This window comes from Coregonus lavaretus (genome assembly GCF_964263955.1).
Source record: "Coregonus lavaretus genome assembly, contig: HAP1_SCAFFOLD_266, whole genome shotgun sequence".
Taxonomy (NCBI): domain Eukaryota; kingdom Metazoa; phylum Chordata; class Actinopteri; order Salmoniformes; family Salmonidae; genus Coregonus; species Coregonus lavaretus.
The window spans coordinates 77,567-101,485 of NW_028164896.1; the positions used below are offsets into that span (position 1 = coordinate 77,567).

General features: G+C 44.6%; 1 long non-coding RNA gene across 1 annotated transcript; it reads left to right on the forward strand.

Moving 5' to 3' along the window:
* The first annotated feature begins 22,572 nt into the window (after positions 1–22,572).
* LOC311116473 lies at positions 22,573–23,384 on the forward strand. Its single transcript, XR_014611426.1, has 2 exons — positions 22,573–23,002; positions 23,134–23,384. It is a non-coding gene; the product is annotated as an uncharacterized lncRNA (long non-coding RNA).
* The last annotated feature ends 535 nt before the right edge of the window (positions 23,385–23,919 follow it).

Genomic DNA, 23,919 nt, shown 5'->3' on the forward strand with positions numbered 1-23,919 from the left:
CAGTGTGTTTGGGATCATTGTCATGCTGAAAGACCCAGCCACGTTTCATCTTCAATGCCCTTGCTGATGGAAGGAGGTTTTCACTCAAAATCTCACGATACATGGCCCCATTCATTCTTTCCTTTACACGGATCAGTCGTCCTGGTCCCTTTGCAGAAAAACAGCCCCAAAGCATGATGTTTCCACCCCCATGCTTCACAGTAGGTATGGTGTTCTTTGGATGCAACTCAGCATTCTTTGTCCTCCAAACACGACGAGTTGAGTTTTTACCAAAAAGTTCTATTTTGGTTTCATCTGACCATATGACATTCTCCCAATCCTCTTCTGGATCATCCAAAGGCACTCTAGCAAACTTCAGACGGGCCTGGACATGTACTGGCTTAAGCAGGGGGACTGCAGGATTTGAGTCCCTGGCGGCGTAGTGTGTTACTGATGGTAGGCTTTGTTACTTTGGTCCCAGCTCTCTGCAGGTCATTCACTAGGTCCCCCCATGTGGTTCTGGGATTTTTGCTCACCGTTCTTGTGATCATTTTGACCCCACGGGGTGAGCTCTTGCGTGGAGCCCCAGATCGAGGGAGATTATCAGTTGTCTTGTATGTCTTCCATTTCCTAATAATTGCTCCCACAGTTGATTTCTTCAAACCAAGCTGCTTACCTATTGCAGATTCAGTCTTCCCAGCCTGGTGCAGGTCTACAATTTTGTTTCTGGTGTCCTTTGACAGCTCTTTGGTCTTGGCCATAGTGGAGTTTGGAGTGTGACTGTTTGAGGTTGTGGACAGGTGTCTTTTATACGGATAACAAGTTCAAACAGGTGCCATTAATAGAGGTAACGAGTGGAGGACAGAGGAGCCTCTTAAAGAAGAAGTTACAGGTCTGTGAGAGCCAGAAATCTTGCTTGTTTGTAGGTGACCAAATACTTATTTTCCACCATAATTTGCAAATAAATTCATAAGAAATCCTACAATGTGATTTTCTGGAATTTCTTTTCTCAATTTGTCTGTCATAGTTGACGTGTACATATGATGAAAATTACAGGCCTCTCTCATCTTTTTAAGTGGGAGAACATGCACAATTGGTGGCTGACTAAATACTTTTTTTCCCCACTGTATATACATAGTGGAGAGGAGATGGACTAAAGGAGGTTGTGAATGGGACCAGAGAAAAGTCCCACTAGATAACATGTGAATGGGACCAGAGAAATGTCCCACTAGATAACATGTGAATGGGACCAGAGAAAGGTCCCACTAGATAACATGTGAATGGGACCAGAGAAAGGTCCCACTAGATAACATGTGAATAGGACCAGAGAAATGTCCCACTAGATAACATGTGAATGGGACCAGAGAAAAGTCCCACTAGATAACATGTGAATGGGACCAGAGAAAAGTCCCACTAGATAACATGTGAATGGGACCAGAGAAAAGTCCCACTAGATAACATGTGAATGGGACCAGAGAAATGTCCCACTAGATAACATGTGAATGGGACCAGAGAAAGGTCCCACTAGATAACCTGTGAATGGGACCAGAGAAAGGTCCCACTAGATAACATGTGAATGGGACCAGAGAAAAGTCCCACTAGATAACATGTGAATGGGACCAGAGAAAAGTCCCACTAGATAACATGTGAATGGGACCAGAGAAAAGTCCCACTAGATAACATGTGAATGGGACCAGAGAAAAGTCCCACTAGATAACATGCGAATGGGACCAGAGAAAAGTCCCACTAGATAACATGTGAATGGGACCTGATAAAAGTCCCACTAGATAACATGTGAATGGGACCAGAGAAAAGTCCCACTAGATAACCTGTGAATGGGACCAGAGAAAAGTCCCACTAGATAACATGTGAATGGGACCAGAGAAAAGTCCCACTAGATAACATGTGAATGGGACCAGAGAAAAGTTCCCCTAGATAACATGTGGATGGGACCAGAGAAAAGTCCCACTAGATAACATGTGAATGGGACCAGAGAAAAGTCCCACTAGATAACATGTGAATGGGACCAGAGAAAAGTCCCACTAGATAACATGTGAATGGGACCAGAGAAAAGTCCCACTAGATAACATGTGAATAGGACCAGAGAAATGTCCCACTAGATAACATGTGAATGGGACCAGAGAAAAGTCCCACTAGATAACATGTGAATAGGACCAGAGAAATGTCCCACTAGATAACATGTGAATGGGACCAGAGAAAGGTCCCACTAGATAACATATGAATGGGACCAGAGAAAAGTCCCACTAGATAACATGTGAATGGGACCAGAGAAAGGTCCTACTAGATAACATGTGAATGGGACCAGAGAAAGGTCCCACTAGATAACATGTGAATGGGACCAGAGAAAAGTCCCACTAGATAACATGTGAATGGGACCAGAGAAAAGTCCCACTAGATAACATGTGAATGGGACCAGAGAAAAGTCCCACTAGATAACATGTGAATGGGACCAGAGAAAGGTCCCACTAGATAACATGTGAATGGGACCAGAGGAAAGTCCCACTAGATAACATGTGAATGGGACCAGAGAAAAGTCCCACTAGATAACATGTGAATTGGACCAGAGAAAGGTCCCACTAGATAACATGTGAATGGGACCAGAGCAAGGTCCCACTAGATAACATGTGAATGGGACCAGAGAAAAGTTCCCCTAGATAACATGTGAATGGGACCAGAGAAAAGTCCCACTAGATAACATGTGAATGGGACCAGAGGAAAGTCCCACTGGATAACATGTGAATGGGGCCAGAGAAAAGTCCCACTAGATAACATGTGAATGGGGCCAGAGAAAAGTCCCACTAGATAACATGTGAATGGGGCCAGAGAATAGTCCCACTAGATAACATGTGAATGGGGCCAGAGAAATGTCCCACTAGATAACATGTGAATGGGGCCAGAGAAAAGTCCCCCTAGATAACATGTGAATGGGACCAGAGAAAGTTCCCACTAGATAACATGTGAATGGGACCAGAGAAAAGTCCCCCTCGATAACATGTGAATGGGACCAGAGAAAAGTCCCACTAGATAACATGTGAATGGGACCAGAGAAAGGTCCCACTAGATAACATGTGAATGGGGCCAGAGAAATGTCCCACTAGATAACATGTGAATGGGGCCAGAGAAAAGTCCCCCTAGATAACATGTGAATGGGACCAGAGAAAGGTCCCACTAGATAACATGTGAATGGGACCAGAGAAAGTTCCCACTAGATAACATGTGAATGGGGCCAGAGAAATGTCCCACTAGATAACATGTGAATGGGGCCAGAGAAAAGTCCCCCTAGATAACATGTGAATGGGACCAGAGAAAGGTCCCACTAGATAACATGTGAATGGGACCAGAGAAAAGTCCCACTAGATAACATGTGAATGGGACCAGAGAAAAGTCCCACTGGATAACATGTGAATGGGACCAGAGAAAAGTCCCACTAGATAACATGTGAATGGGACCAGAGAAAAGTCCCACTAGATAACCTGTGAATGGGACCAGAGAAAGGTCCCACTAGATAACATGTGAATGGGACCAGAGAAAAGTCCCACTAGATAACCTGTGAATGGGACCAGAGAAAAGTCCCACTAGATAACATGTGAATGGGACCAGAGAAATGTCCCACTAGATAACATGTGAATGGGACCAGAGAAAAGTCCCACTAGATAACATGTGAATGGGACCAGAGAAAAGTCCCAACTGCCAGTAGAGGGGAATAAACACACACAAAGTGTTTAAATATGTAGAATTGTATTCATGTATGCTTTTGTGTTTTTGTGTGAGATTGGGATCCTTATCTCATATAGGTACGTACATGCATTGTGTGTGTGTGTGTCCTGTTCTGGTACTGATACAATCAAATTCCACTGATGGGAACCAAAGCAGGAAGTGAGGCGCCAAAGTCGTTAGGACACAGAGGGCAGGACTGGTACACACACACACACACACACACACACACACACACACACACACACACACACACACACACACACACACACACACACACACACACACACACACACACACATCCCTGTTTGAGCTAGGATGGTTGTCTGCCATTATCAGGGATGATTGCTGTAACAGACTCTGAATTGATGATACCACCCCACCCCACCCCACCCCACTCCCCAACACCTTTGCTCTAATCTCCGACAAACACACACAAATATGTTCACATACCACACCCTCATGTTCTCATGAACACTACTCCTGTGTAGCCAGACATCATAGGCTCCTGTGTCCCAAAATGGCACCCTGTTTCCCATCGGGCTCTGGTCAAAAGTGGTGCACTATATAGGGAATAGGGTGCCGTTCTCTGGTCTAAAGTAGTGCACTATATAGGGAATAGGGTGCCGTTCTCTGGTCTAAAGTAGTGCACTATATAGGGAATAGGGTGCCATTCTCTGGTCTAAAGTAGTGCACTATATAGGTAATAGGGTGCCATTCTCTGGTCTAAAGTAGTGCACTATATAGGGAATAGGGTGCCATTCTCTGGTCTAAAGTAGTGCACTATATAGGGAATAGGGTGCCATTCTCTGGTATAAAGTAGTGCACTATATAGGGAATAGGGTGCCATTCTCTGGTCTAAAGTAGTGCACTATATAGGGAATAGGGTGTCATTCTCTGGTCTAAAGTAGTGCACTATATAGGGAATAGGGTGCCATTCTCTGGTCTAAAGTAGTGCACTATATAGGGAATAGGGTGCCATTCTCTGGTCTAAAGTAGTGCACTATATAGGGAATAGGGTGCCATTCTCTGGTCTAAAGTAGTGCACTATATAGGGAATAGGGTGCCATTCTCTGGTCTAAAGTAGTGCACTATATAGGGAATTGGGTGCCATTCTCTGGTCTAAAGTAGTGCACTATATAGGGAATAGGGTGTCATTCTCTGGTCTAAAGTAGTGCACTATATAGGGAATAGGGTGCCATTCTCTGGTCTAAAGTAGTGCACTATATAGGGAATAGGGTGCCATTCTCTGGTCTAAAGTAGTGCACTATATAGGGAATAGGGTGCCGTTCTCTGGTCTAAAGTAGTGCACTATATAGGGAATAGGGTGCCATTCTCTGGTCTAAAGTAGTGCACTATATAGGGAATAGGGTGCCGTTCTCTGGTCTAAAGTAGTGCACTATATAGGGAAAAGGGTGCCATTCTCTGGTCTAAAGTAGTGCACTATATAGGGAATAGGGTGCCATTCTCTGGTCTAAAGTAGTGCACTATATAGGGAATAGGGTGCCATTCTCTGGTCTATTGTAGTGCACTATATAGGTAATAGGGTGCCATTCTCTGGTTTAAAGTAGTGCACTACATAGGGAATAGGGTGCCATTCTCTGGTCTAAAGTAGTGCACTATATAGGGAATAGGGTGCCATTCTCTGGTCTAAAGTAGTGCACTATATAGGGAATAGGGTGCCGTTCTCTGGTCTAAAGTAGTGCACTATATAGGGAATAGGGTGCCGTTCTCTGGTCTAAAGTAGTGCACTATGTAGGGAATTGGGTGCCATTCTCTGGTCTAAAGTAGTGCACTATATAGGTAATACGGTGCCATTCTCTGGTCTAATGTAGTGCACTATATAGGTAATAGGGTGCCATTCTCTGGTCTAATGTAGTGCACTATATAGGGAATAGGGTGCCATTCTCTAGTCTAATGTAGTGCACTATATAGGGAATAGGGTGCCGTTCTCTGGTCTAAAGTAGTGCACTATATAGGGAATAGGGTGCCATTCTCTGGTCTAAAGTAGTGCACTATATAGGGAATAGGGTGCCATTCTCTGGTCTAAAGTGGTACACTATATAGGGAATTGGGTGCCATTCTCTGGTCTAAAGTAGTGCACTATATAGGTAATAGGGTGCCATTCTCTGGTCTAATGTAGTGCAATATATAGGGAATAGGGTGCCATTCTCTGGTCTAAAGTAGTGCACTATATAGGGAATAGGGTGCCATTATCTGGTCTAATGTAGTGCACTATATAGGGAATAGGGTGCCATTCTCAGGTCTAAAGTAGTGCACTATATAGGGAATAGGGTGCCATTCTCTGGTCTAATATAGTGCACTATATAGGGAATAGGGTGCCGTTCTCTGGTCTAAAGTAGTGCACTATATAGGGAATAGGGTGCCATTCTCTGGTCTAAAGTAGTGCACTATATAGGGAATAGGGTGCCATTCTCTGGTCTAAAGTAGTGCACTATATAGGGAATAGGGTGCCATTCTCTGGTCTAAAGTAGTGCACTATATAGGGAATAGGGTGCCGTTCTCTGGTCTAAAGTAATGCACTATGTAGGGAATTGGGTGCCATTCTCTGGTCTAAAGTAGTTCACTATATAGGGAATAGGGTGCCATTCTCTGGTCTAAAGTAGTGCACTATATTGGGAATAGGGTGCCATTCTCTGGTCTAAAGTAGTGCACTATATAGGGAATAGGGTGCCATTCTCTGGTCTAAAGTAGTGCACTATATAGGGAATAGGGTGTCATTCTCTGGTCTAAAGTAGTGCACTATATAGGGAATAGGGTGCCATTCTCTGGTCTAAAGTAGTGCACTATACAGGGAATAGGGTGCCATTCTCTGGTCTAAAGTAGTGCACTATATAGGGAATAGGGTGCCATTCTCTGGTCTAAAGTAGTGCACTATGTAGGGAATAGGGTGGCATTTGGGACGCTTCCATACTCTTCCGCTTTACTCAGCATCAGGAAATGCTAGAGAACCTACAAGTCTGGCACCCCACTGAGCAAAGAACTGGTTGAATCAACATTGTTTTCACTTAATTTAAACAAAAATATTTATGTAATGATGTTGAATCAACCTGGAAAACTGTTTGGGTTAGCGAAAAGTCATCAACTTGAGGGAATTTAGTCTCTCTCTCTCTCTCTCTCTCTCTCTCTCTCTCTCTCTCTCTCTCTCTCTCTCTCTCTCTCTCTCTCTCTCTCTCTCTCTCTCTCTCTCTCTCTCTCTCTCTCTCTCTCTCTCTCTCTCTCTCTCTCTCTCTTTCCCCTTTTCTCTCTCTCTTTCTCTACACCAACCTAAGCCTCTTCTCACTGTCATGAGCTAACCTAAGGACAACTTAAATTTGGTAATCTCCGGTGAATCAAAGTTTGCCCATCCACACCCCTGCACCCCTGCCTCCTCTCCTCCAGACCCCTGCCTCCTCTCCTCCTGCACCCCTGCCTGTAACCTCTACCATCTCTCTGTAACCTCTACCGTCTCTCCCTAACCTCTACCATCTCTCCCTAACCTCTACCATCTCTCCCTAACCTCTACCATCTCTCCGTAACCTCCACCATCTCTCTGTAACCTCTACCATCTCTCCCTAACCTCTACCATCTATCCTTAACCTCTACTGTCTCTCCCTAACCTCTGCCATCTCTCCCTAAATCTACCGTCTCTCCCTAACCTCTACCATCTCTCCCTAACCTCTACCATCTCTCTGTAACCTCTACCATCTCTCCCTAACCTCTACCATCTCTCCCTAACCTCTACCATCTCTCCCTAACCTCTACCATCTCTCCCTAACCTCTACCATCTCTCCCTATCCTCTACCAACTCTCCGTAACCTCTGCCATCTCTCCGTAACCTCTACCATCTCTCCCTAACCTCTACCATCTCTCCCTATCGTCTACCATCTCTCCGTAACCTCTACCATCTCTCCCTATCCCCTACCATCTCTCCTTAACCTCTACCATCTCTCCGTAACCTCTACCGTCTCTCCCTAACCTCTACCATCTCTCCCTAACCTCTACCATCTCTCCGTAACCTCTACCATCTCTCCCTAACCTCTACCATCTCTCCTTAACCTCTGCCATCTCTCCCTAACCTCTACCATCTCTCCCTAACCTCTGCCATCTCTCCCTAACCTCTACCATCTCTCCCAAGTCTTATCCTTCTCCCCCAAACCTCACAACAGGCAGATTACAGTCCCTACATCCATATTTTTACCGTCATAATAACAGTCCTGTCCGTCTGTCTGGGTGACTAAGTGTTGGCTCCTTTCTCCCTGACCTCTACCATCTCCCACATCCTGTCCCCCCTCCCCCCACCACGCCCCTGTCCATTTCACTGGCAGAACCTAACAACAACAACAGGCTGATTGATTACAGGCATCTTTCTATAGTCATAATAACAGTCCTCAACAGTCTTCTGTCTGTCTGTCTGTCTGTGAGTGAGTCAGGGTTGTGTTGGTTGTGTCAGGCTTCGTATCAAAATAGCACCCTATTCCCTATATAGTGCAGCCTCCTGTAGCTCAGTTGGTAGAGCATGGCGCTTGCAACGCCAGGGTTGTGGGTTCGATTCCCACAGGGGGCCAGTATGAAAAAATGTATGCACTCACTAACTGTAAGTGGCTCTGGACTACGTTTGACTAGTGCATGTAGGGAATATGGGATGGAACCTGAGTGTGTTGTTGTTTACAGGCCCTGTGGATCCATCCCATAATGCCATGGTGTTTCAGCACAGCACTGAGGTGTGGAACAGTAACATCACACACCGCTCACCCCACATCACACACCGCTCACCCCACATCACACACACAAAGCCGGAGTTGTCACTAGCTGTCATAAACCCTGCCTATTTCTACAGTTTATCTTCTTAAAATGTGATTTTAAACCTAACCTTAACCTTAACCACACCCATAACCTTATGCCTAAACCTGACCTTAACCACACTGCTAACCTTATGCCTAAACCTGACCTTAACCTTAACCACACTGATAACCTTATGCCTAAACCTAACCTTAACCTTAACCACACTGATAACCTTATGCCTAAACCTGACCTTAACCTTAACCACACTGCTAACCTTATGCCTAAACCTGACCTTAACCACACTGCTAACCTTATGCCTAAACCTGACCTTAACCTTAACCACACTGCTAACCTTATGCCTAAACCTGACCTTAAATGAAGACCAAAAAGCACATTTTTGTTTTCATGAATATATAGGATATAGACCGTTCTGAGTAATCACCTTCTTCATCTGCTTCGAGGAAAACAACACCCAGCTGCCGACGTGGAGGACTCCCGATCTCCGTGGCCAATATGAGGAAGACATTCAAGCGTGTTAACCCTTACAAGGCTGCCGGCCCTTGCAGACCAGCTGGCTGAAGTGTTTACGGACATATTCCATCTCTCCCCATCCCAGTCTGTTGTCCCCACTTGCTTCAAGATGTCCACCATTGTTCCTGTACCCAAGAAGGCTAAACTTAACTGAACTAAGTGACTATCGCCCCGTAGAACTCATTTCTGTCATCATGAAGTGCTTTGAGAGGCTAGTTAAGGATCATATCAACTCCACCTTACCCGACACCCTAAACCCACTACAATTTGCTTACCGCCCCAATAGGTCCATCACAATGCACACTGCCCTATCCCATCTGGACAAGAGGAATACCTATGTCAGAATGCTGTTCATTGACTACAGCTGTGCCTTTAACACCATAGTGCCCTCCAAGCTCATCACTAAGCTCGGGACCTGGGTCTGAACCCGGTCCTAGACTCCCTGACGGGCCGCCCCCTGGTGGTGAAGGTAGGCAACAACACCTCCACTACGCTGATCCTCAACATGGGGGCCCCACAAGGGTGCATATCCAGCCCTCGCCTGTACTCCCTGTTCACCCATGACTGCGTGGCCACGCACGTCTCCAACTCAATCATCAAGTTTGCTGACGACAAAACAGTGGTAGGCCTGATTACCAACAATGAGACAGCCTACAGGGAGGAGGTGAGGGCCCTGGCATGTACTGAACACAGACTTCAGACTATCCACCATTTTTAAACACCCTCCCCGGATAGTGTACAAACGCCCCCCTAACATCAGACAGATGGTTGTAAGGTCAGATTTGCCCCCCCCCCCCAAAAAAAAACCCTGATACTTTCCTTGACCATGTCCAAGAGGGTAATTACAGGTGTGCACGTTGCCCACAGTGTAATTTCACGAGCAAATGCCACACCTTTGACAGGAAAACCTTTCAAAATTAAGGGTATTATAACATGTGCTACAAAGAACGTAGTCTACCTATTGACATGCCCTTGTGGCCTGGCCTGTATGGGTAAAATGTGCCGGGCACTCAAGACACACATTTCCGAACATAGAAGTAGCATCAGAAACCAAGACCCCAAAAGTCCAGTCGCTATGCACTTTATGACTGCCAGACACAATGTTTCCTCATTGAAGTACATGGGTATCGAGCATGTCGAAGTACCGAGACGAGGAGGGGACATTGATATTTACCACCACAAACCAATGCTGGCATTAAGATTGCAGTGAATGAGCTGTATAAGGCCATAAGTCAACAGGAAAACGCTCATCCAGAGGCAGCGCTCCTAGTGGCCGGGGACTTTAATGCAGGGAGACTTAAATCCGTTCTACCTCATTTCTACCAGCATGTTAAATGTGCAACCAGAGGAAAAAAAACTCTAGACCACCTTTACTCCACACACAGAGACGCATACAAAGCTCTCCCTCGCCCTCCATTTGGCAAATCTGACCATAACTCTATCCTCCTGATTCCTGCTTATAAGCAAAAACTAAAGCAGGAAGCACCAGTGACTCGGTTAATAAAAAAGTGGTCTGATGACGCAGATGCTAAACTATGCTAAACTACAGGACTGTTTTGCTAGCACAGACTGAAACATATTCCGGGATTCTTCAGATAGCATTGAGGAGTACACCACATCAGTCACTGGCTTCATCAATAAGTGCATCGATGATGTCGTCCCCACAGTGACCGTACGTACATACCCCAACCAGAAGCCATGGATTACAGGAAACATCTGAACTGAGCTAAAGGGTAGAGCTGCCGCTTTCAAGGAGCGGGACTCTAACCCGGACGCTTATAAGAAATCCCGCTATGCTCTCCGACGAACCATCAAACAGGCAAAGAGTCAATACAGGACTAAGATTGAATCGTACTACACCGGCTCTGACGCTCGTCGGATGTGGCAGGACTTGAAAACTATTACAGACTACAAAGGGAAGCACAGCCGCGAGCTGCCCAGTGACACAAGCCTACCAGACGAGCTAAACCACTTCTATGCTCGCTTCGAGGCAAGCAACACTGAAACATGCATGAGAGCACCAGCTGTTCCGGATGACTATGTGATCACGCTCTCCGTAGCCGATGTGAGTAAGACTTTTAAACAGGTCAACATTCACAAGGCCGCAGGGGAAGACGGATTACCAGGACGTGTTCTCCGAGCATGTGCTGACCAACTGGCAAGTGTCTTCACTGACATTTTCAACATGTCCCTGACTGAGTCTGTAATACCAACATGTTTCAAGCAGACCATCATAGTCCCCGTGCCCAAGGACACTAAGATAACCTGCCTGAATGACTACCGACCCATAGCACTGACGTCTGTAGCCATGAAGTGCTTTGAAAGGCTGGTCATGGCTCACATCAACACCATTATCCCAGAAACCCTAGACCCACTCCAATTTGTATACCGCTCCAACAGATCCACAGATGATGCAATCTCTATTGCACTCCACACTGCCCTTTCCCACCTGGACAAGAGGAACACCTACATGAGAATGCTATTCATTGACTACAGCTCAGCATTCAACACCAAAGTGCCCTCAAAGCTCATCACGAAGCTAAGGATCCTGGGACTAAACACCTCCCTCTGCAACTGGATCCTGGACTTCCTGACGGGCCACCCCCAGGTGGTAAGGGTAGGTAACAACACATCTGCCACACTGATCCTCAACACGGGGGCCCCTCAGGGGTGCGTGCTCAGTCCCCTCCTGTACTTCCTGTTCACCCATGACTGCATGGCCAGGCACGACTCCAACACCATCATTAAGTTTGCCGACGACACAACAGTGGTAGGCCTGATCACCGACAACGATGAGACAGCCTATAGGGAGGAGGTCAGAGACCTGGCCATGTGGTGCCAGGATAACAACCTCTCCCTGAACATGACCAAGACAAAGGAGATGATTGTGGACTACAGGAAAAAAAAGAGGACTGAGCATGCCCCCATTCTCATCGACGGGGCTGTAGTGGAACAGGTTGAGAGCTTCAAGTTCCTTGGTGTCCACATAACCAACGAACTATCATGGTCCAAACACACCAAGACAGTCGTGAAGAGGGCACGACAAAGCCTATTCCCCCTCAGGAGACTGAAAAGATTCGTCATGGGTCCTCAGATCCTCAAAAAATTCTACAGCTGCACCATCGAGAGCATCCTGACTGGTTGCATCACCGCCTGGTATGGCAACTGCTTGGCCTCCGACCGCAAGGCACTACAGAGGGTAGTGCGTACGGCCCAGTACATCACTGGGGCCAAGCTTCCTGCCATCCAGGACCTCTATACCAGGCGGTGTCAGAGAAAGGCCCTCAAAATTGTCAAAGACTCCAGCCACCCTAGTCATAGACTGTTCTCCCTGCTACCGCACGGCAAGCGGTACCGGAGCGCCAAGTCTATGTCCAAAATACTTCTCAACAGCTTCTACCCCCAGGCCATAAGACTCCTGAACAGCTAATCATGGCTACCCGGACTATTTGCACTGCCCCCCCCCCCCCCCCCCCCCCACCCCATCTTTTTAACGCTGCTGCTACTCTGTTAATTATTTATGCATAGTCACTTTAACTCTACCCACATGTACATATTACTTCAACTACCTCAACTAGCCGGTGCCCCCGCACATTGACTCTGCACCGGTACCCCCCTGTATATATTGCCTCCCTACTGTTATTTTATACTTTTTTGTTGTTGTTTTATTTTACTTTTTTATTAAAAATAAATGCACTGTTGGTTAAGAGCTGTAAGTAAGCATCTGCACCTGTTGTATTCGGCGCGTGTGGCCAATAAAATTTGATTTGATTTGATATACTTTTATTGCAAAGAGAATCCTTCTGTCTAAACTATGTCTCCAAAAGGACTTAATGAGGACTTTCCCATTAACAATTTTTTTGTGAACGCCATCTGATTCACCAGGGGCACACTGCCTGCCCTCCAGGACATCTACAGCACCCGGTGTCACAGGAAGGATAAGAAAATCATCAAGGACCTCAGCCACCTGAGCCACGGCCTGTTCACCCGCTACCATCTAGAAGGCGGAGACAGTACAGGTGAATCAAAGCTAGGACCGAGAGACTGATAAACAGCTTCTATCTCCAGGCCATCAGACTGTTAAACAGTCATCACTAGCCGGCCTCCGCCCAGAACCTTAGTCACTGTTACTAGCCTGTTACCACCCAGGTACTCTACCCTGCACCTTGGTCCTCTGTAGCTCAGCTGGTAGAGCACGGCGCTTGTAACGCCAAGGTAGTGGGTTCGATCCCCGGGACCACCCATACACAAAAATGTATGCACGCATGACTGTAAGTCGCTTTGGATAAAAGCGTCTGCTAAATGGCATATTATTATTATTATTATTATTATTATTACCTTAGAGACTGCTGCCCTATGTACATAGTCATTGAACACTGGTCATTTTAATTATGTGGTCCATTTTTCACCATTGTTTTTGATGGTAGGCCACTCTGGTAGGCCTACATTATGATCAAACAGCCACAGTAGTCTACTTGACCACGGTCTGAAACTGTAACTTAAAGCGTTCACAGTAAACGGTCGCTGGAAGTTGCACAGAATTTTCACAACGTTCAAGTTTGCGCTCAGCAGACCTGACATTTACTCAGTGCCCCTTAATAATAATAATAATAATATGCCATTTAGCAGACGCTTTTATCCAAAGCGACTTACAGTCATGTGTGCATACATTTTTACGTATGGGTGGTCCCGGGGATCGAACCCACTACCCTGGCGTTACAAGCGCCGTGCTCTACCAGCTGAGCTACAGAGGACCACAGAGACTTTAGAGACTGCTGCTCTATGTACAGTGTCTTCAGAAAGTATTCAGACCCCTTGATGTATTCCACATTTTGTTGTGTTCCAGCCTGAATTCAAAATGGATTACATTGATATTTTTTCTCACCCATCTACACACAATACCCCATAATGACAAAAATTGTTTTCAAATGTATTGAAAAAATTGCTTAAAGAAAAAAAATAAGTAAACACATTTGGTGTTCGCCAAAAGGCATGTGGGAGACTCCCCAAACATATGGAAGAAGGTACTCTGGTCAGATTTGAGCTTTTTGGCCATCAAGGAAAACGCTATGTCTGGCGCAAACCCAACACCTCTCATCACCCTGAGAACACCATCCCCACAGTGAAGCATGGTGGTGGCAGCATCATGCTGTGGAGATGGTTTTCATCGGCAGGGACTGGGAAACTGGTCAGAATTGAAGGAATGATGGATGGCACTAAATACAGGGAAAATCTTGAGGGAAACCTGTTTCAGTCTTCCAAAGATTTGAGACTGGGATGGAGGTTCACCTTCCAGCAGGACAATGACCCTAAGCATACTGCTAAAGCAACACTTGAGTGATCTAAGGGTAAACATTTAAATGTCTTGGAATGGCCTAGTCAAAGCCCAGACCTCAATCCAATTGAGAATCTGTGGTATGACTTAAAGATTGCTGTACACCAGCAGAACCCATCCAACCAGCAGAACCCATCCAACCAGCAGAACCCATCCAAACTTTTCAGTTTTTTTGTCTTATTTCTTGTTTGTTTCACAAGAAAAAATATTTTGCATCTTCAAAGTGGAAGTGATGTATATAAAGTGTAATATTTGGATGCAAACTCAAAATGTAATACATTTCAACTCTATATCTGACATGGTACAGGTGTCTTCTTTCTTTAAGCCCATAACCATGTGTGTGAGGTGTATACTTTTGTTTCAAATTAGATTTGTTTAAGACCTACCAATAGACACTGTGTGACCCTGATTTAGCCCACTGCAGTGAAAGGTTAAATAGAGTGTCAAGTTGACATGTTTAAAACACAAGTGTGTTACTGCCTTGGGAACTGAAGGTCCTGGGTTTGCCTCTCAGACGATACATTTTGATAATTCTCTTTAGTGTATCGTTTTGACACACAGTGCTTATTTGCATTTATTACGTGGCTCTTTAAAGAGCCTTTGGGTTCATGGAGAGGCCAGGCAAGTGGTAGTAAGTGTGGTGGTGGGTACTGTGTGTGTCTTGCTAGAACGGAGGAGAGACCAGCTCTCAGACTCTCAAGGAAGGAAGAGGTCGTTGCCCCTCATCCATGAGATGCACGCCATCCCTACGGCACTGCCTAGGGGCAGTTCTTTATGGCAGAGTGGCGGATTGTGGGAAATGAGCCTGTCACGGAGAAATGCAAGCTGGCCCATGTGGAACTGACAAACGACTTAATGCCGACCCACGCATGGTACTACACACTGTCAATACTTAACATGTATGTTCTGTTCCAAATCTGTGAGCATTCCCAAATGTTTTCATATTTATAAATGATGATATGTGTTCTTTTACTGGAGATGGACAGCTGTGTACGGCATTACTTACGACATTTGTAGCTGAAGTTTTGTATTGAAGGATTTTAGAGCACCTATCCAAATTTCAGATTTTGTAAATATGTCTATAATTCTTCTTAAGAGTTCTGTGCTTGTCTAATGACTGTATTTTACAGGTATTTTCTCAGAGGTTTGTTATTTGTAAGTCGCTCTGGATAAGAGCGTCTGCTAAATGACGTACATGTAAGTGTAATTTGTTGCAGTGTTTTTTATCAGGAGTTATCAAAATTGCTCTTGCCGATCAACTGCGTTATGCAGGATTTTCTGTTCAAGGCCAGTGCTACTACATCTGATTCTACTACTCAGCTGTTCATCAAGACCTCACCTGTTCATCGAGACCTCACCTGTTCATCGAGACCTCACCTGTTCATCGAGACCTCACCTGTTCATCGAGACCTCACCTGTTCATCGAGACCTCACCTGTTCATCGAGACCTCACCTGTTCATCGAGACCCCACCTATTCATCAAGACCTCACCTGTTCATCGAGACCTCACCTGTTCATCGAGACCTCACCTGTTCATCGAGACCTCACCTGTTCATCGAGACCTCACCTGTTCATCGAGACCTCACCTGTTCATCGAGACCATGAATAGAAGAAATCAGCTGTGGTAGAACTTTCCTTGAACAAAAAAAGCCTGCATAAACCTGTATCTTGTCAAGAGCGATTGTGGCCATCCCTGAATTGTATTTACAAAGTTGACTATATCTGATGAATGTACATTTGGTTATACATGTTATATTTAGTGATAACTCACCTTTGTTTACAGGTAACGTAGTACTAGGCCTTTCTTCAGTTAACCATAAGGTACATTTACATGTAAATAGTTAATGGGTACATGTTGATTATTTGTGTAGTTTCTAGGAGCTCGATTGTCTTAAAAGAGATCAGGGAATTTTTGGCCAGTTTACTCCATATTGGCTTAAATGGGTTTCTGGTTTTTCGCTTCCCTCTGGAATATCAGCTGTTAATATTAACTAAATACTAACAACTACATTATTTCTGTTGACATTTGACATTGTTGTTTACTTTTACTTAACTTGTTTTACTGTGTTATTATAATGCTGTATAATCGTCTTCCGGTGTAAAAACCATGGAAATTAAAAAACAAATTATAAACTGGGTGGTTCGAGCCCTGAATGCTGATTGGCTGACAGCTGTGGTATATCAGACCGTATACCACGGGTATGACAAAACGTTTATTTTTACTGCTCTAATTACGTTGGTAACCAGTTTATAATAGCAATAAGACACCTCAGGGGTTTGTGGTATATGGCCAATATACCACGGCTAAGGGCTGTATCCAGGCTCTCCGCGTTGCGTCGTACGTAAGAACAGCCCTTAGCCGTGGTATATTGGCCATATACCACACCCCCTCGGGTCTTATTGCTTAATTATAATGTTGTATGATAATGTTGCATAATTACCTTCCTGTTTGAGAAGGTTTGAATCCTAAGCAACCTGACCAATTATGTACCAAAGTGTGTTTCTGCCGTGCCTAATATGCATTAGGCTATCAAGCTGTGTATTGGATAACAGCACAATTATTATTTTAACTCTTTTTCGGGCTTGGGCTCATAGGCCTATGCGAATGACTCATGACTGCCGGTGTGGCGGTAATACGGTCACCGGAACAGCCCTAAACCTGACCCTACCAGGAAGGAAGGGAACTCTGACCCTACCAGGAAGGAAGGGAACACTGACCCTACCAGGAAGGAAGGGAACTCTGACCCTACCAGGAAGGAAGGGAACTCTGACCCTACCAGGAAGGAAGGGAACTCTGACCCTACCAGGAAGGAAGGGAACTCTGACCCTACCAGGAAGGAAGGGAACTCTGACCCTACCAGGAAGGAAGGGAACTCTGACCCTACCAGGTAGGAAGGGAACTCTGACCCTACCAGGTAGGAAGGGAACTCTGACCCTACCAGGTGCCTGCACACAGTTTGAAGTACAATACCAACATAGCTACTGTAGTAGGTCAAAGCTGTGTGCTGGAAAACCTTGGTGGAGCATGGGTGGAGTAGCCATTGTGGTGTACCTTGGTGGAGCATGGGTGGAGGAGGCATTGTGGTGCTCATGAATTTCCTTTATTTTTCGGCTTCAGACCAATGCCTATTCTCACTTAAAACTTAGTTTTTTGTTTTGTGATATACTGTATTCTAGTCATAGCTTATCCTATATAACTACTGCCGTAAGCACCTTTTCTATTCATATACCGTCCATACTGCCTATACACACCATTAAATGTATATATTTATTTATTTAAATTCCGGACTCGGAATATTGCTTGTTCTGATATTTCTTAATTTCTTGTCCTTTCTTTTTTAACTTTTGGATTATGTGTGTATTGTTATTGTGTTGCTAGATACTTCTGCATTGTTGGAGCCAGAAACATAAGCATTTCACTGCACCTATGATAACATCAACAAAACTGTTCACGCGACCAATAAACTTTGATTTGATTTTAGATATATACAGTGCATTCGGAAAGTATTCAGACCCATTGACTTTTTCCACATTTTGTTATCTTACAGCCTTATTCAAAAATGGATTAAATAAATAAAAACTAATCAATCTACACACAATACCCAATAATGACAAAGCGAAAACAGGTTTTTAGAAATTTTTGCAAATTTATAACAAATAAAAAACAGAAATACCTTATTTACATACTGTAATTATTCAGACCCTTTGCTATGAGACACGAAATTGAGCTCAAGTGCATCCTGTTTCCATTGATCCTCCTTAAGATGTTTCTACAACTTAGCATATGTGGGATCTCCTTCAAGACTGTTGGAAAAGCATTCCAGGTGAAGCTGGTTGAGAGAATGCCAAGAGTGTGCAAAGCTGTCATCAAGGCAAAGGCTGGCTATTTGAAGAATCTCAAACATAAAATATATTTTGATTTGTTTAACACTTTTTTGCTTACTACATGATTCCATATGTGTTATTTCATAGTTTTGATGTCTTCACTATTATTCTACAATGTAAAAAAATTGTCAAAAAAAAAAAAAATAACACCTTGAATGAGTAGGTGTGTCCAAACTTTTGACTGGTAGTGTATGTAAATGTCATTTTTCAGTTTTTTCTTTGTAATAAATTTGCTAAAAAATTCTAAAAACCTGTTTTTGCTCTATTCAATATGGGGTATTGTGTGTAGATTGATGATGGGGAAAATACAGTTTTATCCATTTTAGAATAAGGCTGTAACTTATCAAAATGTTGAAAAAGTCAAGGGGATTGAATACTTTCCCAAGGCACTTTATTATGCCTGTTGTTTATCGAGTGGCTCAGATTAGCATTAGCTAGTTGTGGTTACATTTTTCCATCCTGCTCAGTAACATCAGTAAACTGTTCGACAACCGCTGGGCTCAACTCCAGGGATGTGCCCCAAACGGCACCCTATTCCCTAAACAGTGCACTGGTACTCAAATGGGACTTGGACCCAGGTACCTGAGACTGTCAGTTCAAGACCTTAGCTATTAAGAAAGAGGCTAAAACCTCTTGATGAAGTTACTTGTTGTTATACTAACTAACTACAAAGGAGTGGACTAAACACATGCAGCTCTGTGACTAGACTAAACACATGCAGCTCTGTGACTAGACTAAACACATGCAGCTCTGTGACTAGACTAAACACATGCAGCTCTGTGACTAGGCTAAACACATGCAGCTCTGTGACTAGACTGAACACATGCAGCTCTGTGACTAGGCTAAACTCAGAAATCAAAGGAGTGGACTAAACACATGCAGCTCTGTGACTAGGCTAAACACATGCAGCTCTGTGACTAGACTAAACACATGCAGCTCTGTGACTAGACTAAACACATGCAGCTCTGTGACTAGACTAAACACATGCAGCTCTGTGACTAGACTAAACACATGCAGCTCTGTGACTAGACTAAACACATGCAGCTCTGTGACTAGGCTAAACACATGCAGCTCTGTGACTAGACTAAACACATGCAGCTCTGTGACTAGGCTAAACTCAGAAATCAAAGGAGTGGATTAAACACATGCAGCTCTGTGACTAGGCTAAACACATGCAGCTCTGTGACTAGACTGAACACATGCAGCTCTGTGACTAGGGTAAACACATGCAGCTCTGTGACTAGGCTAAACACATGCAGCTCTGTGACTAGGCTAAACACATGCAGCTCTGTGACTAGACTAAACACATGCAGCTCTGTGACTAGACTGAACACATGCAGCTCTGTGACTAGGCTAAACTCAGAAATCAAAGGAGTGGACTAAACACATGCAGCTCTGTGACTAGGCTAAACACATGCAGCTCTGTGACTAGACTAAACACATGCAGCTCTGTGACTAGACTAAACACATGCAGCTCTGTGACTAGACTAAACACATGCAGCTCTGTGACTAGACTAAACACATGCAGCTCTGTGACTAGACTAAACACATGCAGCTCTGTGACTAGGCTAAACACATGCAGCTCTGTGACTAGACTAAACACATGCAGCTCTGTGACTAGGCTAAACTCAGAAATCAAAGGAGTGGATTAAACACATGCAGCTCTGTGACTAGGCTAAACACATGCAGCTCTGTGACTAGACTGAACACATGCAGCTCTGTGACTAGGGTAAACACATGCAGCTCTGTGACTAGGCTAAACACATGCAGCTCTGTGACTAGACTGAACACATGCAGCTCTGTGACTAGACTGAACACATGCAGCTCTGTGACTAGGCTAAACACATGCAGCTCTGTGACTAGGCTAAACACATGCAGCTCTGTGACTAGACTAAACACATGCAGCTCTGTGACTAGGCTAAACACATGCAGCTCTGTGACTAGACTGAACACATGCAGCTCTGTGACTAGACTGAACACATGCAGCTCTGTGACTAGGCTAAACACATGCAGCTCTGTGACTAGACTAAACACATGCAGCTCTGTGACTAGGCTAAACACATGCAGCTCTGTGACTAGACTAAACACATGCAGCTCTGTGACTAGGCTAAACTCAGAAATCACCAGTAGCACTCAGTGGAGCCAGTAGAGCCCACCCCATAATGATCAGCTTCAGCTAGTGGTCACTCCACCTGACAACCACCCAGCAGCCACCTCATTCCTAGCTAACACTTTTCCTACCCACATAATGCAGGCTTCAGGTGAGCACACCTGAGTGATGTAACACTCTCAACCACTTTATAACTGACTTTATAACTACAATCACGATATGAGAGAGGGGTGAGAGAGAGAGAGAGAGAGAGAGAGAGAGAGAGAGAGAGAGATAGAGAGAGAGAGAGAGAGAGAGAGAGAGAGAGAGAGAGAGAGAGCGAGAGAGAGAGAGAGAGGAGGTGAAGTTGCCTCAGGTTCAGAGGCTGGGTGTCTGTGGTCTGCTCTAATAACACAGATGTGTGTCCACACCCTGACTTTGTGTGTGTCCACACCCTGACTTTGTGTGTGTCCACCCATTTTGACTGTACAGACTGTTTCTGTACTTAGTGAGGGAGTGGTCGGGGTTGGTGCACAGCTGCACAGTAACAATGGAAACTCTAGTGACGTCACACACAGGAGGAGATGAGTCCACAAACACACCGTGTGACTTAGGTACATACTGTCAAGTCTTCAACTCATACACCGAACAAGGCAGTCCACTGTGATTTTTAGCAGCTTTGCTTTTCACAACGATTTGCTTTTTACTTGGATTTTACTCTACACTCTTAGAAAACAGGGTTCCAAAAGGGGTTTTCGGCTGTCCCCATAGGAGAACCCTTTTTGGTTCCAGGTAGAACCCTTTTTGGTTCCAGGTAGAACCCTTTTTGGCTCCAGGTAGAACCCTTTTTGGCTCCAGGTAGAACCCTTTTTGGCTCCAGGTAGAACCCTTTTTGGTTCCAGGTAGAACCCTTTTTGGCTCCAGGTAGAACCCTTTTTGGTTCCAGGTAGAACCCTTTTTGGTTCCAGGTAGAACCCTTTTTGGTTCCAGGTAGAACCTTCTGTGGAAAGGGTTTTACATGGAACCCAAAAGGGTTCTACCTAGAACCAAAAGGGTTCTACCTGGAACCAAAAATGGTTCTTCAAAGGGTTCTCCTACGGGGACAGCCAAATAACCATTTTAGGTTCTAGATAGAACCTTTTTTTCTAAGAGTGTAAGTGACCGTTCTTTGGGAGTAAGCAACAATAAAAACAGACAGAAAGGGACAATGAACAGAGAGATAAAAGAGAGAAGAGAGAGAGAGAGAGCGAGAGAGAGAGAGAGAGAGAGAGAAGAGAGAGAGAGAGAGAGAGAGAGAGAGAGAGAGAGAGAGAGAGAGAGAGAGAGAGAGAGAGAGAGAGAGAGAGAGAGAGAGAGAGAGAGAGAGAGAGAGAGAGAGAGAGAGAGAGAGAGAGAAGGTAGGGAGAGAGTATACAAGGTCTGAGGTCATCTGCCTTTGGCCTAAAGACCAGGGCCCGTATCCTTAAAGATTCTGAGAATCCTTTCAGAGAGCTCCTAACTTAACCTAAAAATTCCTTGCCAGGAGTTTTAGCTTAGAAGTGATTCCAGAACATTTTCAGTGAACTCTGAGCCAGGAATGGATGAAAAATCCTATCTTAGTGAGGAGGTGTGGTTGACCCCGTTGCTAGGTATGAGTCATCATTTCAAAAGCCGTGATTGGTTGATCCTACAAGTTTGATGAAAATGAACTTTTGGTGATAATGAGCAAAGGATGTACCCTCAAATCAATAAACATAATTATACACTCTAATCTTATGCAGACTATAATTGTAAATAATATTTCACATTCAAGAAAATATCTGGAAAATGAATAGTAAGCTGTAGGGGTTATAGCCTAACATTAGAATCTAAAATATGTGAAAACTTAAGCTCATTACACCCTGTTCAAATAATGATTTGTGTCTCATTTGCTCATATTAATATCCTAGCTGGCATATTTTGTACTTTCACTTCCATATGGACCCCATTGAAAACAAGATGGCCTATCTCAAGGGGCTGTCCTTAATGAAGTAGAAATTGCAACGTTACAACTCAGTGTGAACTTAACGAGGGTAACACAGCTCAGCTTTTAACAATGTCTGTGATTGCTGGCTGGTCTATTTATGAAGGCTTGTTAACAAATATCCTACAAACACAGAAAATGGAGAAAAAAAGGAATCGCAAGCCGAACTGGACTGAGGAGCAAGGTTTGTTGCTGGCCCAGTTGGTGAACGAACATAAAGGTATGTTACGAGGAACATTTGGCCCAACTGTCACTAGCCAAGGCAAGAGGCGCGCCTGGGACACAATATCCCAAACAATCAATGCCTCTTTTCCACTGGTGGTGCGGACAGGCGACGATTGTGAGAAAAGGTGGTATGTGCTGCAGTCCAAGGCAAAAGATGAGATTGCAGCACACAAGCGGGAATCCTCACTCACAGGTGAGCAAAATACTATGGCCTACCACATAATCTGGCAATTTGCTCCTGCTGGCAAAGTTAATTTACATGCCTAAGTACTGTGTTCATTGACTGTTTCTTTCTAGGGGGTGGACCACCTGCAAAGCGGCTGTCCCAGGTGGCCGACACTGTCTTTCAAGTCCTGGGACACTCTGAGGTCAGTGTCACCGGGCTGCCAACAGGCATTGACACGTCAATGATGCAGGCCCTTGAAATGCAGCAAAGGTAGGACACAGGGTTATTCATATCAACAGTGTTTATTCATTGCAGAAGCCATTTCATGTGTTATCCATGCTCATTGTATTAAATTAATTTAATCAAAACAATAATTAAACTAGGCCTATGTATTTCTGTAGCATGGAGCCATCACAAGAACCGGGCCCATCAAGTTTGCCGCCTGAACCATCTGCAGCTGCTACTCAGGATAGCCCGGCGGATCAAACACCATTCCCATCCGCAGCACCTGCTCCGTCAGCATCCCTGCAGGAGAGAAGATTGCAACTCACAATTGATGTGTTTGAACAACAAAAAAAAGTCCTTTCCCTTCAGGAGGAGTACTACCGCCTTAAAATTGAACACCTAAAAAATAAACCATTTAGAGATTGTGTTCTGTGTCTTGCATTTAACAGTTGCAGGTGATGTGCAGTAAAACTGTGGTAGTTCTTAATACCATCACAAGTTCTCAAATGACATGGGGCTACAGCTTGCCTGAAATGTAAATTTGTGAAGTTTGCCCTGTAAGGCAGTCCACTCTGGGCTAGGTTCCCCTGTGGAATGTGAATATCTTCTTCACCACCATCCTCATCGTTGTCTCCATCCTCATCCTCATCGCCATCCTCCAGAGGTTCTGCAATCTGTCTAACCTTGCAAATATTGTGTAATATTGCACAGGCTATGATGAGTTTGCTGACTTTTTCAGGCCTCAGCCGCACCTCTCCGTGGAGAACATGAAAGCGCCTCTTAAGCTGGCCTATGCCACGCTCCACCACCGCTCTTGTTGTCTTGTGGGCCCTACAATAGAATACAGACCTTTAATTATTTGATGGAAATATTGCACTACTTGGATGCTCTAACATATTGCTTGCATTTCATTTCCATGATTTTTGTATTGTTTGGCTTACCTGTTATAGTTTAGTTGGGGC